We start from the raw sequence: 12,770 nt of genomic DNA, 5'->3' as shown, positions 1-12,770 counted from the left end.
GACATCTGCTCTTCATTCTCTGGGTCAGTCAGTAAGAAATGGAAAAAAAAAAAACTTTTGGAAAAATAATTTTTTTTCTTAGCATCTCCTTTTTCTGACCCACATAGCTTTTTTTTTAAATATCCACGCCTATGGATCGGTGGGGCCTTATTTTTCACAGGACTTTCTTTAGCTTTTGTTGATGACATTTTAGTGTATGACTTTTTTAATCTCTTTTATTCAATAGTTTTTCGGTAGGTGAAGCCACAGAAAAGGCTAATCAGCCATCTTGATTTTCTTTTCCTTATGACATTCCCTGTATGGAATAAATACATTTATATTTTAATAGTACGGATGTTTTGGTGATGCCTATGATTATTATTTTTTTGTATATTTTTAATACTGGGAATGGTATCCTCCCTGGCTGTTCCGCGGTCCAATCACAGCGGAGAGCGCCACAGCCAGCTCACCTTCTCAATGGCTGTGACGCTCTCTCCGCTGTGATTGGACCGCGGCACAGCCAGGGGAGAAGGAGACGTCCATTGAGAAACCCTGGCGTCTCCTCCTCCCTGTGCTGATGCTCAGTATTAACATACCAGGCAGGAAAACAGCAGGGGGGCACAGCGGGGCGTACGAGCGATATCTGAAAAAAACAGGCAGTTCTCCTCAATCCCCGCTGTACCTGTGGAGTCGAGGATACTTATCTGCTCCCCACCGCTTGTTTCCGTCTCCTTCAGTCCCCAGATCTCTTCCACGCGCTTCGGTCCCCGCATGCAAACTGCTGACCTGAACGGGGCGGGGCCCACATATGCCACTGCAGCCTATGGCAGGCCTCAGTAGTGACATGTCCACCCCAACCGACATGTACTTATCCTGTCTTCACAGGCAAGGGGATAAGTGATTGCTGGGGGTCTGACTTCCGGGACCCCCCAGTGCTCACGAGAATGAAGGTCCCGAAGTGCTCCATGAGAATGAAGCAGTGGTGCGCACGCTTGACCACAACTGCATTCACTTCTATGGGACTGCCAAGTACAGCGCCAAATATATTCCCTTTCCTGTGGATGGCGGATGAGTCTGGTTAGTGGATAACCGCTTTGAAGACATCATAAAGGATAGCAAAAACAAGGCTATTGTTTAAGGAGTGCTACAATTGTCCTCAGGTTGGGTTTGGTGTTGCAGCTCAGCGTCTGGAGCCCAGTTGCAATACCAGACACAACCTGTAGATGGGTGTAGCGCTGTTTGTGGAAAGAAAGCAGCTGTGTTTTTCTAAAGGTACTTTCACGCTAGCGTTTTTCTTTTCCGGCATTGAGTTCCGTCCTAGGGGCTCAATACCGGAAAAGAACTGATCAGTTTTATCCCCCATGCATTCTGAATGGAGAGCAATCCGTTCAGGATGCATCAGGATGTCTTCAGTTCAGTCTTTTTTACCTTTCTGGACGGAGATAATACCGTAGCATGCTGCGGTTTTATCTCCTGCCCAAAAAACTGGACACTTGCCTGAATGACGGATCCGGCATTTTTTTCCATCGGAATGTATTATTGCCGGATCTGGTAATCCGGTCTGCTCATGCGCAGACCTTTAAAGGTACTTTCACACTAGCGGCAGGACGGATCCGACAGGCTGTTCACCCTGTCAGATCCGTCCTGCCGCTATTTTGTCGTGCCGCCGGACCGCCGTTTCGTCTGGCGGCACGACAGTTCGCGGTGAGAGGCCGCTGGACTAAAAAGTCGGACATGCAGTACTTTTAGTCCGGCGGCTTTCGCTCTACAATGCCGTGCTGCACCGGAGCTCCGTCCCCATTCCCATTATAGTCAATGTGGACGGAGTGGCAGTCCGGTGCCACGGCGAAATAGCGGCAGGACAGATCCGACAGGGTGAACAGCCTGTCTGATCCGTCCTGCCGATAGTGTGAAAGTAGCCTAAAAATGTGAAAAAAATCAATACCGGATCCGTTTTGCCGGATGACACCAGAAAAACGGATCCGGTATTGCAATGCATTTTTCTGACTGATCAGGCATTTTCCAGACTGATCAGGATCCTGTTAAGTCTGAAATATGCCTGATCAGTCAGAAAAAATGCCATGCGTTTGCATACAGTTTGCCTGATCAGGCAGGCAGTTCAGGCAACGGAACTGCCTGCCGGAATCAAACAACGCCAGTGTGAAAGTACCTTAACAACCCCCATTAATATAACCTACAACGACCTGCTAATAGCCCCAATATCATAAAATACACCATATGTAAAAAAATATAAATGTTTATTGAAGTACTATACACATTACATATAAGCAAAGAAAACGGGGCAAGATGGAAGACAGCCCCACGTTACTGCTACGGTAAATACATGTAACGTCAAAACCCACAATCACTGTATATTAATACCAGTCTATAAAAGTCATGCTTCCCCAAAAAAATTCCAAAAAATAAAAGAACCGTATACAAAAAATGTCTCCATAAAGAATTTAATGAGGCATACCGCTAGATTCAACTATAATAGACAGTGGCCTATAAAGGAAGCTGCCCCAGACACTCGGGGAATAAAACTATAGTAATGTACAAAAAATATAATTTGCAGCCAAATAATATGATAAAACCAGTTCATACCAACGGTAGAGATGGTCAACCACAAAAATAAAAAAACGTTGATGCACGTTTCGCCACCGAGCTGGCTTAGTCAGGAGGCCAACCACCTCCATTAATGCTAGAACGCCGGGCCATATAGGCTGCCACCCAGATCTAGAAAACTTGGCCTTGGGGAAAGACGGCCTTTAATTAGAGGCGCCTTGTCCTCTTCTTACAGACTAGAATTATACAATCTGCCCCCCCCCCCCCTCTCTCCAAGAGACGTCTTAGCTGATGACTTTTCAGACACGACCGCCCGTTGATGAATCGCTCCATAGTCCTGCGGTGAGTGCAGCACACGGGAACACGCGTTCTGCTCGCGGTCAGAGCCCTTCTTGGGGTTTTGTGTACTTTACTATGGAATATTAACATTTCTGGAGGGAGGGATGACTGACACCCGATGAACAGAATTACTTTCCTTTGAAAACGCGCAGACAGAGCGAGGGTTCGGAAAGAATAACATTTGCTGAAGACGTCTGCCCTGAATGCAGAGTGCTCTCGCTTTTCACCGCGAGTCTCGCTAACAGGTGGCGGAATTTGACTATTGTTCAGATATTCAGCCTGATGCCAAGCCACCGGAGTCCCTGCTAATCACTGCCAAAGACCCACTTAATACTGCTCCTCTCCGCCGCTCCCCGAGAAGGCTGCTGCTGCTGTCCAAAAAGCTTTTGACTCTTGGCATCGGGACAGTGTCGGCCCTGCCAGACTGAAATCCTGAGATAAGTTATGTGGGGGGCTCGGATACTGAGAATAGGGCTTGCTTTCAGTTCTCACGTTGGTGGTAAATAGATATTGGCATGTCCGCCATGCTGGAGGTCAGCAGGAAAGTTGAAAAAAGAAAAGAAAAAAAATTCATGCCGCATTACTGGTCCTGATCTTTCTTTGCTTTCTCTGCAGCAAGGACATGAAAGTGACTGCTGCAGCCAATCACTGGCCTCAGCGGTGATGCTTGCCCCTACAGGACGAGACTGCCTGCGGCAGTCATGTGCATGCACCTCATGGCTGTGGGAAAAGGAAAGACGAATGGGGAACCTGGACCATTGAATTAAAAAAAAAAATTTTGCCAATTTTTGAAAATCCTTGACAAAACTTCTTTAATTATGGCAAAATGATTTACCTAAAAGGGCTGCATGAATGACTCCTTGACTATATTATAAATATATTCCCAAATACCTTTCATTAGTTATACTGGATAGTTTTGTCTAGGGAGCAATCATCAGGAGGCGTAAAATGTGTCCTATTACTACACACAAAACCTGTCCTAATCACTCAAGAGGACAATTTATTTCGCAACACTGAACTAAAGAGCTGCCTCCTCCTCTTTGCTCTACCTGTCAGGGATTATGATGCTGAATACAGCTTATAAAATCTTCAGCTGAATCTCTGTAGGGATGGAGTTCATGAGGAGACATGAAGTACAGACAGGACCGGCTGTGGTAATGGAGACTGCACACAAGTGCTGCTGCTCATCATCCTCACCCCTCCCTACTCTGTACTTCACGCCCCTTCTTGAGCTCCAGAGATTCAGTTGCAGATCTTATCAGCTGTATTCAAGGTTATAATCCCTGACAAGCAGAGAGGAGGAGGATGAGGCAGCTCTTTACCTCCGTGTTCTGAAGTAACTTGTCCTGCTGTGTGATTAGGACAGGTTTTCTGTGTACTAATAGGACGGCTGCCATTTTATTGCTCCCCGGACAAAACAAGCCATTATAACTAATGGAAGTTATTTGGGAATATATTTATAATAAAGTAATATTTAACTAGTTTCATTATCTTAATTCCTGGAAAACCCCTTTAATAAAGCCGAGCTGCAGTGCAGACACAATCCTCGGAGCGGTGCTGCTTCGGTCATGCACAACCACTGATGGCATATCGCTAGGAAATGTCATCGGTGTTAGGCAGGTGTGGGTCCTATCTCTAGGACCCGCTTCTATCTCCAGAGCAGCGCCCCCAAAGTGAAGGGAGAGCAGCCGCAGATGCGCACCCATCCTCCATTTACCGCTGTGGAAGTTCTTGCTCGCATTGCTGTGAATGGAAAGCAGTCCACACATGTGTAGTGCGTTCTCCTTGACTTCGGGGAGATAGGAGTGGGTCTCGGAGGTGGGCCCCCGCACCTGTCTAACATTGATAGCATATCTCTAGGATATGACATCCATGTCCCAGATGGGAAGACGCCCCCGTTAGGGCTTTGTTTATATGACAGTGAATAAAAACAGCCATTAAAAGCAATAAAACGTTTTCACGCCTGTTTTTTCATACAGGCTTTTCCTTGACTTGAATTGGTGCTGTTGGACAAACGGACAAAATAGGACATTTCCTATTTTTTTTTGACCGGCAGTATTCACAGTCCGTTAAAAATACCAGATGTCTGAATACACCCATAATAGACTGTCAGTGGTCTGGAAACGGCCTTGTGACAGGCGTTAAATAAAGGCGTTTTTCTTAGTCATGTAAATAAGGCCTAATGTTAATTCTGGGTCCAACGTCTGGGACCCCCCACCGGGGATGAGAACGACGGGGTCCCAAATACCTGAGAGGCAGGGTGAGCATCCATTTTTCTTGTTGCCCATTTTGCTTCTTCACTTGGAATTTAAATTTAGGGCCCTTTGTTCTCGGCATCATTGAGGATCTCAGACGTTTTGCCTCAAGTGTCTGACGGGCGCTGATTATGGTGGGTGCACTGCCGCCTCTCTTCCTGGGTGGCAGCCACTGGCTGTTTATTGGGGGAACTGTTTGGCTGTGTTTTTGGGGGCTATTTACATGAAGAGCACTTGGTTGGCACTAATAATGGAGGGCACTGCTGAGTCTCTTTACAGGCGGCACTCTGCTGGCTGTGTTGATGGGGGGGACTCTGCTGGCTGTGTTGATGGGGGGTACTCTGCTGGCTGTGATGGGGGGGGACTCTGCTGGCTGTGTTGATGGGGGGGACTCTGCTGGCTGTGTTGATGGGGGGACTCTGCTGGCTGTGTTGATGGGGGGGACTCTGCTGGCTGTTTTGATGGGGGGGACTCTGCTGGCTGTGTTGATGGGGGGGACTCTGCTGGCTGTGTTGATGGGGGGACTCTGCTGGCTGTGTTGATGGGGGGGACTCTGCTGGCTGTGTTGATGGGGGGGACTCTGCTGGCTGTGTTGATGGGGGGGACTCTGCTGGCTGTGTTGATGGGGGGGACTCTGCTGGCTGTGTTGATGGGGGGGACTCTGCTGGCTGTGTTGATGGGGGGGACTCTGCTGGCTGTGTTGATGGGGGGGGACTCTGCTGGCTGTGTTGATGGGGGGGGGACTCTGCTGGCTGTGTTGATTGGGGGGACTCTGCTGGCTGTGTTGATGGGGGGGGACTCTGCTGGCTGTGTTGATTGGGGGGACTCTGCTGGCTGTGTTGATGGGGGGACTCTGCTGGCTGTGTTGATGGGGGGGACTCTGCTGGCTGTGATGGGGGGGGACTCTGCTGGCTGTGTTGATGGGGGGGGACTCTGCTGGCTGTGTTGATGGGGGGGGACTCTGCTGGCTGTGTTGATGGGGGGACTCTGCTGGCTGAGTTGATGGGGGGGGACTCTGCTGGCTGTGTTGATGGGGGGGGAACTCTGCTGGCTGTGTTGATGGGGGGGACTCTGCTGGCTGTGTTGATGGGGGGGACTCTGCTGGCTGTGTTGATGGGGGGACTCTGCTGGCTGAGTTGATGGGGGGGACTCTGCTGGCTGTGTTGATGGGGGGGGACTCTGCTGGCTGTGTTGATGGGGGGGGACTCTGCTGGCTGTGTTGATGGGGGGGACTCTGCTGGCTGAATTGATGGGGGGGACTCTGCTGGCTGTGTTGATGGGGGGGACTCCTCTACCTATGTTATCTGGGCCTTTCTTTTGGCAGGAGTATGCATGAGAATATTTTGTAAAAGTCTTCAAAAGTATTGGCACTGCAGTAACAGCCTGAAATATATACCGTGCTCCAGAGCTGCATTCACAGTTCTGCAGGCTTCAGATATCAAATCATTCCTTGGTGGGGAGAAGACAGAACAGAGCAATGCTCTGTCAGATCAGCACCACCAGCAGACTCTCCACTGGTCCTTCACCTTTTCTTGTTTTTACTCTATGCTCAGTCTCTTGTATTTTATGTGTATAGATTGGATGAAACTTTTGTATTTTTATTTTATGAACCACACACGGTGACAGATATAAAACTGCTGACAGATATAATAAATGCTTTCAATACTTGCATTGAACGCTCCCTGGGGATGTGAGATTCAGACTCAGGGGGTGATTGTGTTTCACATTATGAATTTCATAAACTTTACTACTGTATTGATAATTTTTTAAACTGATGACGTACTACACTCTGGCCACTGGGGGGCACTGTTGCTCTTCAGGATTGGCATAGCACTTCTTAGGTGTAATGTAATTTTGCCTTGAAAAACCTCTAAAGAGTTGGACTGTTTAACCCTGAAACTTTTCTGTACTTCCACGTGAATGCAGTGTTAATTACTAGGATTCTCACTCTGTGGCTTGTATCCTATATGAGCTGTAGTCCGTACTCCACCTTACAAGCCTAAGAAAGGTTCCTCATTGCTCACTGTTGATGCCTGTGTGACATTTGGTGATGTTCTTAGGTGGCATGCTCTCCTCTGTTTGTATGGAGTCACAGTTGGGCTTCCATAGAGGTTCTTTACAGTTCTGTACCGCCGATTGCATATGGCAGAAAAATTACATGCAAATCCAAAAATAAATAAATAATTGTGGCATCCTCCGTCGGATGTTGTACACATGGAAGTTATTTTATTATTCAATTTGCACCCGAAATCTGGCTTTAAAAAGTTGCACAATTTGGTGTACACTATTTTTGCCGAAAAGGTTTTGTGATTTTTTTATGCTGAAAAGCAGCTGCGATTACCTGTGTTAATCAGTTTTACTGAAACTTTTTAAAACTCACAGAAAGCACCGTCTTAATCCAGTAGGGAAATCGAATATAGCCAGCACCTGCTAATTACCTGGCGTTGCCCGGAAGGAGCGTCCTCCACATAGATCAATGAGAAATCCAGCAAGCCGCCAATATGTTGCGAATATTAATCTTCTTTATTGCTCCATAGAGTAGATTATTTCAAATTAACGCGTTTCGGCCTATAGCCTTCATCAACAGATACATCTCCAATTCACAGCGACTCTTCTATATACACATCCATTAAGCAAAGTGACATCATCCACCCCCTTATGGGCGGGAACCAAAAATAAACCAACCGATTTCTTGGTTTCACTATAGCATGGGAACGCAATATCGAAAATAGCAGATCAGCGAGTCGATAATGTCTACAATAAAGGAAAAGAAAGAAATTATTCGAATCAAGCGGTACGAAAACATACACACAGTGTATATACTGATGTGTATATAGAAGAGTCACTGTATCTGTTGATGAAGGTTATACGCCGAAACGCTTTATTTTGAAATAATCTACTCTATGGAGCAATAAAGAAGATTAATATTCGCAACATATTGGCGGCTTGCTGGATTTTTCATTAATCCAGTAGGGGGCGGTGTACAAACCGTTCTAGACAAAAGTGTTCTGTTTAAAGATGCTCCAAAATTAACAAACTGTGTGGTACTGTCTAATGCAGGGATCAGCAACCTTCGGCACTCCAGGTGTGGTGAAACTACGACTCCCAGCATTCACACTTGCTTGACTGTTCTCAGAACTCCCATAGAAGTGAATAGAGCATGCTGGGAGTTGTAGTTTCACCACAGCTGGAGTGCCGGAGGTTGCTGACCCTTGGTCTAATGTGTGCCGACCGACCCCATACCAGGATAATAGAGGCCTTACTGGTGCTGGTCCACACCCGCCATGTCTTCTCTGGACGGAAGATTGTCACCTCAACCTTCCGTCCAATTTTTCATCACTTGAAGGAGAGAAGGGCGTTATCACTCCAGGACTTGTTTCTTCCTAACATTGCAGTTTCTGTAGTGATAAAGAGGGAGGTGTTTGAAGGTCCAACTTCTTTTCCAGTGGATATGTACCGTCCTCGGCCTGTTTACTGATTCTGACCTCCCACTGCCTGCCCTGACCTTAGCCTGTTTTCTGTATTGACTCTTTGCTGCCTGCCCTGACCTCACACAAATTTGCGCAAATTCTGCCCCACCATGACCTCTGCCTGGTTCCTGACTAGGAGTTCTCTGTGCTTTACATCTGGGTTTCTGACCACAATGGGTGAATTGTTAACCACAGTCTATTCCAAGAGGTAGTGGCCTGGTGGCTGCAGCAAAGTCAATCTTTCTGTAAAGGATGAATACCAGGGGACTGCCAGAATAATGCCCTTAGGTTTAGCCCAAACCCAGACCGGTTGGCTGGTGCAGTGGTTCCAAACAGACTGACCGTAACAGTACCAATTGGCTCCGGCGGAAACCCTGTGGCATTCATGGTTATCATATTGAGCCCGCACATTACCCTGAAATCTAGCAACTCAGCTGTCACTGAATAGAAAGGCCTGCTTACATTTACCAACTGAAACCCTGTTCATGTGCTCACACACCAGAAGACAGCACTGATGTTAACTGTAGGTGTATGTATGTTCACACGAGGCAAACTTCTGCAAACGTTTCTCTGACCGTTCCATTCGTTGGAGTGAGGTTTGCAGGAATTTAAGCACACACTGCAAAAACAACAATATTCGGACGAAAGGAGCAGATTTTCAGAAATGTCTATAACAAATCTGTACCTGCGTCAGCTAGCCATGATGTATAGTTTTAGTGTATGGATTGTGGGGTTTCCCTCTGGTAGATAGAGTAAGCGGGCGCAGTACAGAGGCAAAATACAAGTTCTTAACTCAAAAAGTCAGTGTTTATTAACACTTGAGGCAATTGCACAAAACCGCACGTAACTTTGCAGTCTTGGTGTTAATTCACACACAATGGAAAGTTCATATAACACAAGTCACCTTGCTGGCAGTTCTGCCTCCAGTAGTCCACAGCAGGCTTTAGGGGGGCCTGTTTCCCAAGCGTGCGGCTCTCAGCCCTCCAGCATGGCACAAATCCTCAGATCCCAAAAACAGAGACATCTCTGCTGAGCCCAGCTGCCTCTTTAAGGACATCCAGGTGCAGCCAGAACCCGGACCGGCACTTAAACTCCAGTCCAGGATTTGACCTCACCTGGCTGGAATTCAGCCCAGCCGCTCATGCAGGGAATAAAATACCTACCTTGCCAGACACAACCCCTCACTGTGTCACATACCCACCTTTTCCTTGTTCAACCCTGAGGGGGTGGACACACACAAGACAATGCACCCGGGACAGGGCATCCGCGTTTCCCTGCAACCAGCCTGCTCTGTGTTCTACCGAGAACTTAAAGTTCTGCAGAGACAAAAAACATCTGGTGACTCGGGCATCCCTGTCTTTGGCCGGGCTCATCCACTTGAGAGGGAAGTGGTCGGTCACCAGGCGGAACTTTCTCCCCAACAAATAGTAGCGGAGAGACTCAAGTGCCCACTTGATAGCTAGGCACTCTCTCTCCACTATACTGTACTTGGTTTCTTGGTTTCGGCTGGGGTGAGCTTGCAGCTTAGGAAGACAACGGGATGCTGCTCCCCGTTAACTTCCTGAGACAGTACAGGCATCCGTTTGTACCACGAACTCCCTCTTAAAGTCGGGCGTCACCAAAACCGGTGACCCACACAGGGCCGACTTAAAAGCAGCAAAAGCCTCTTCCTACCGATCATCCCAGCGAACCATCACTGATTTTCGTACCTTCAAGAGCCCTGTCAAGGACGCGGCTAGAGTAGAAAAGCGGAGAACAAACCTCATGTAATAGCCCACCATTCCCAGGAATGACTTTGCCTAGTGGTGACAGGTCGGGGCCAATTCCGTATCACCTCTATTTTGTTCACTTGGGGTTTGATGACTCCGCCCCAATGACATACCCCAGGTACTTAGTCTCTTCTAACCCTATCACACATTTTTTTGGGTTAGCGGTTAGGCCAGCTTTCCGAAGGGAGTCCACTACAGCCTGCACTTTGGCTAGGTGACTTTCTCAGTCGTTACTGTGGATGACAATATCGTCCAGGTAAGCCGAAGCGTACGGACGATGTGGACGAAGCACAATGTCCATAAGCCGTTGAAAAGTGGCGGGGGCACCATGCAGACCAAAGGGTAAGACCTTATATTGATACAGCCCCTCAGGCGTATCTTACTTACTGTCCACAGTCTGCATCAGAACCAAAACCCGATCACCCGGGTTAAAGATCCGGACCTGAGCTTGCCGATTATAGACCCGACTGGGCTCGTTGAGCTGCCTCCGTATGCTCCCTAACAAGAGGCAACACTGTCTCTATCCGATCTTGCATCTGGGTAACGTACTCAATTACACTTTTATGTGGAGTGGGTTGTTGTTCCCACGCCTCTTTGGCCACGTCAAAGAGACCGCGAGGGTGTCTGCCATATAGCAGTTCAAAGGGCAAGAACCCAATAGAGGCCTGGGGTACCACTTGCACTGCGAACATGAGATAGGGCAGAAGGAGGTCCCAGTCCTTCCCATCTTTAGACACTACCTTTTTCAACATATTTTTAAATGTTTGGTTAAACTGTTCTACCAGACCGTCCGTTTGTGGATGGTAAACAGACGTACGTAGTTGTTTTATGTGCAGCAACTTAGAGTTCCCTCAAGTGGTACCTTGGAACCGAACCCGAGTTCGGGAAATGTTTTTTTACAGTATAAATCAATTTCTGAAGTTATTATACAAAGTCTCACGAGACTTCGCAAAGTAATAACTTTGGCTCATCTGAGCCAATACATTCTTATACTGGACGGAGCACTCGCTCCGCACAGTATTGAAACAAAGTTTTATGCAAATTGACTTTGGATGTTTCATCCGAAGTCGATACGCTCTTCCCTAATTATAATCCTGAATACAGTTTAATATGATATTTAGCTGAATCTTTGTAGGATTGGAATTCATAAGGAGACATGAAGTACAGAGAGGACGGAAAGGACAGACTGTGGTAATGGAGACTGCATACAAGTGCTGCTGCTCATTAGCCACATCTGCTCATGAACTCCATTCCTACAGAGATTCAGCTGAAGATCTTATCATCTGTATTCAGGATCATAATCCCTGACAAGTAGAGAGGAGGATGAGGCGGCTCTTTATCTCAGTGTGGTGAAGTAATTTGTCCTGCTGTGTAATTAGGACAGGTTTTATGTGCACTAATAGGACGGCAGCCATTTTATTTCTCATAATGATTGTTCCCCAGACAAAACGAGCCATTATAACTAATGTAAGATATTTAGGAACATATTTATAATGAAGTAATATTTAAGTATTTTCATTTTCTTAATTCCTAGAGAACCCCTTTAAGTAGCGTGCATCCGCACCCACCTTTACATCACACACATGCAGGTTTTATTACAGGAGACTGTGACTTCGGACAGTCCTGGAGCTCTCGATCCAAACCAAGGGGTTGGATTGTGGGCAGGGTGTATGGCGTAGAGCCTGAGCACTTGACAGTCTTTGGAACACCCAGTTGGCACTTGCAAACTCGTTTGCAAATTGGGTGAAAGTTCATTTCCTTGGCGCTGGAATTAGATTTATAAAGAGAAAAGAAGTGACAGACTCCGAAACCCGCCTCTATTTTAGCGCGTGATACAAATAGACCTAATGTAATAAGAGGGCGTGTTTAGGGAGAGCGTTGCTTTAATGGTAAAAACATGCCGCCATCCTGTGCTGGTGGGAACAGTTTCTTGGCATCTACTGTCAGTGAAAATATCCCATTTTCCTTACCCCCCTTCAGTTAACCTGCCCTGGGTCTGTTCATCATCCCCGTCCTCAGGTGCCACTGGTCATTTTCTTCCCTCTCAACTAGGGCTGCAGTAAACGATTATTTCAGTAATCGAGTATTCTATCGATTATCTTTTACGATTAATCGAGTAATCTAATAAGGAAAAATGAGTTCTTAGACTGTTTTCCTTTATAAAAACTCATCAGACCCCCCTGCCATCACCCTTCGTTCCCCACTGTGTGATCAGCCCAAGTGCATCAGTTCCCCAGTGCCATCAGCTCCACTATCCCCCAGTGCCTTCAGCTCTCTCTCACCTCAGTGCCTTCAGCTCTCCCCCACCCCAGTGCCTTCAGCTCCACTCCCCCAGTGCCATCAGCACCTCCATGCCATCCATTGCCATGCCCTCCACTTCCCCAGTGCCATCA

General features: G+C 47.2%; 1 protein-coding gene across 1 annotated transcript in view; it reads left to right on the top strand.

The window, feature by feature from the left end:
- The window catches only part of WWOX (WW domain containing oxidoreductase), an 874,649-nt gene that overhangs the window by 17,039 nt on the left and 844,840 nt on the right, over window positions 1–12,770 (top strand). The gene's annotated exons all lie outside the window — the stretch shown is intronic.

The sequence above is a fragment of the Bufo bufo genome, chromosome 10 (assembly GCF_905171765.1).
Source record: "Bufo bufo chromosome 10, aBufBuf1.1, whole genome shotgun sequence".
Classification (NCBI taxonomy): domain Eukaryota; kingdom Metazoa; phylum Chordata; class Amphibia; order Anura; family Bufonidae; genus Bufo; species Bufo bufo.
The sequence above is the reverse complement of the archived record's forward strand: the minus strand, read 5'-3'. Positions and strand labels throughout refer to the sequence as shown.